The sequence below is a fragment of the Lactuca saligna genome, chromosome 4 (genome assembly GCF_052625555.1).
Source record: "Lactuca saligna cultivar CGN05327 chromosome 4, ASM5262555v1, whole genome shotgun sequence".
NCBI classification, from domain to species: Eukaryota; Viridiplantae; Streptophyta; class Magnoliopsida; order Asterales; family Asteraceae; genus Lactuca; species Lactuca saligna.
The window spans coordinates 131,172,395-131,175,315 of NC_136420.1; the positions used below are offsets into that span (position 1 = coordinate 131,172,395).

Genomic DNA, 2,921 nt, shown 5'->3' on the forward strand with positions numbered 1-2,921 from the left:
CGATGACAACGGCCCGGGACTTGTGCAGCCCGCAATTCCCGCTACTGCTACTTTTGAGCTAAAGGGCCACATACTTGCGTAGCTCAAGGAAATTCCTTTCTATGGAAAAGATCACGAAGATGCCTAGAAGCATTTGGATGAAGTTAATGATGTAGTTGATTACTTCAATGTTCCAAATGTTCCTCGCAAGACTCAACTACTTTGCATGCTTCCTGTGACATTCAAAGGTGCTGCAAAAGATTGGCTCAAATCACTTCCCCCCGGATCAGTCACCACATGGGCCAAGATGAAAGAAGAATTCATTGACCACTTTTGCCCACCTTCCAAGATAGCCAAACTGAAGAAAGCAATAGCTCACTTTGAACAACAAGCTGTAGAGTCATTATATGAAGCTTGGGAGAGGTACAAGAGCTTACTAAGAAACTGCCCACATCATGATCTAAATAGCCAGCAAGAAGTCTCCATTTTCTATGATGGAGTCAATGTCACAACTAGGCAGCTACTTGACTCGCAGGGCCCGCTTACCAAAAAGCCACCCTCGGTAATCAAGGAATTAATTGAAGAATTCTCTAAGCACTCTAGAGAATACCACAACCCAAGAAACGATGTTACTAGGGGAGCCGCATATGCAGCTACTGAAGACTTATCCGCGATCATGGCTATGCTAAAAAATCATGGATAGGAGGATGGATAAAATGGATCAAACAATCCATGCTATTCGGGTGGGTTGTGAAAATTGGAATGGACCTCATCTGGAGAAAACCAAAGAAAGAGTGGCTCCCGTATGAAGAGTACAAGAAGGCTAAGGAGGAGAAATACAAGCAGAAAGGAAGAGGTTTTTACCAAAAGGAGGAGCTGGCACAAGAAAGAAAACCAAGTTTGGAAGAAATGCTTACCAAATTTGTAGCTGCTTCAGAAAAAAGACATAGTGATCATGATGCTGCCATTCAAGAAACAAGAAATATCCTTAGAAACCAGCAAGCATCCATTCACAACATAGAAACGCAGTTGGGGCAACTTGCTCAACAAATAAACCAAAGATCACTGGACGAACATCCTAGTAAAATCGAAAATAACCCACGAGGCGCGCACATAAATATAGTTACGAAAAGAAGTGAGAAAATAATTACCCCTCTGGCCCCAATTTAGAAAGAAGCACTTAAAGAATCACAGAGGAAAAAGGCAGAAAATCAAGCAGAAGATCAAAACTTTCAATCTGACAGCCCTACTTGCCGAGTACCAAATATGGACTCGGCGAGCACAATGCCAAATCCGAAAGAACAGGTCCCTGAAAAGCCATATCAGCCTCCAATGCCATACCCAGCCCGAGCTAAGAAGGAGAAGCAGGAAGAGGAGTACCAGAAGTTCTTAGATCATATCAGAACTCTTCAAATCAACATACCCTTCATTGAAGTTGTCGTCCAAATGCCCAAATATGCCATGTTCCTCAAGGAACTTCTTACTAATAGAAGGAAGATGGAAGAAGTGAAGAAGGTGGTTCTAAATGAAAACTATTCAGCTGCTATGCTAAATAAGCTACCAAAGAAGAAAGGTGACCCAGGGAGCTTAACATTACCTTGCCAATTTGGAAACTTAGCTATAATTCACGCCTTATCTGATTCGGGAGCAAGTATCAACTTAATGCCATATTCGTTCTTCAAGAAGCTGGATCTCCCAGAACCAAGGCCAATTCGCATGGCAATCCATTTAGCAAACAAGACTGTCACTTTCCCAAGGGGCATATGCGAAGATTTGCTGGTCAAGGTGGACAAATTCGTCTTTCCCGCTCACTTTATCATTCTAGACATGGAGACGGATCCTCAAGTCCCAATCATCCTCGGAATACCCTTCCTCAACACTGCAAGTGCTATAGTAGATATGAAGGATTCAAAGCTTACCTTGCGGGTAGGTGGTGATTCTATAACCCTTGGTGTTGATCAAGCTATGAAGTATTCAAGGAACAGTGACGACACAGCTTTCTCAATCGACATGCTAGACGAACTATTGGAGGAGTGTGTAGAGGAAGATTCCAGCGAGTCCACAAATGTTGATGAAGAATTTGATGCAGAAAAAGACTTAATGGAGATCGAAAGGCTGCTGGAAGAAGCTGAATATGAAGAAATAATGAAGCAAACTGAGAGCCCTACTCGCCGAGTAAGGCCGATCTACTCGCCGAGTTCCTCCTTTGAAAAGGAGGAATTCGTAAATTAAGCCACCAACTCACCAAGTACCCTACCTGCACTCGGCGAGTCCAGCAGTCATAACCACAAATCTGAGCTGAAAACATTACCCGAACATTTGGAGTATGCTTTCCTTGAAGAGGGCAACCAAAAGCCAGTGATTATAGTCTCTGACCTGTCCCAATCTGAAAAGGAGGAGCTCGTGCAAGTGTTGAAGAAATGGAAGCGTGCCATAGCTTGGAGCATCACCGACATCAAGGGAATAAGCCCATCTTATTGCTCTCACAAGATCAATCTGGAAGAAAGAGTGAAGCCAGTTGTGCAGCACCAAAGAATATTGAACCCGGACATGCAAGAAGTAGTCAAGAAGGAAGTGGTCAAACTCTTAGATGCGGGAATTATCTATTCCATTTCCGATAGTCCGTGGCTGAGTCCGGTCCAAGTGGTGCCTAAGAAAGAAGGGATGACGGTCATAACCAATGAGAAGAATGAGCTAATCCCGACACGAATGGTAACCGGTTGGAGAGTGTGCATCGATTATCGAAAGTTAAACGATGCCACTCGAAAAGACCATTTTCCCTTACCTTTTGTTGATCAAATGTTAGAAAGGTTATCGGGCCATAGTTACTATTGCTTTCTAGACGTATTCTCGGGTTATTTTCAAATACCCATAGACCCCATGGACCAAGAAAACACCACATTTACTTGCCCAAGTGGGACTTTTGCTTATAGGCGCATGCC

At 43.4% G+C, this 2,921-nt stretch overlaps 1 non-coding gene across 1 annotated transcript; it reads right to left on the reverse strand.

Annotated features, from left to right (window-relative positions):
• Positions 1-334: 334 nt before the first annotated feature.
• Positions 335-441, reverse strand: LOC145044480 (small nucleolar RNA R71). The gene has a single exon (XR_013681429.1). It is a non-coding gene; the product is annotated as a small nucleolar RNA R71 (small nucleolar RNA).
• Positions 442-2,921: the final 2,480 nt, after the last annotated feature.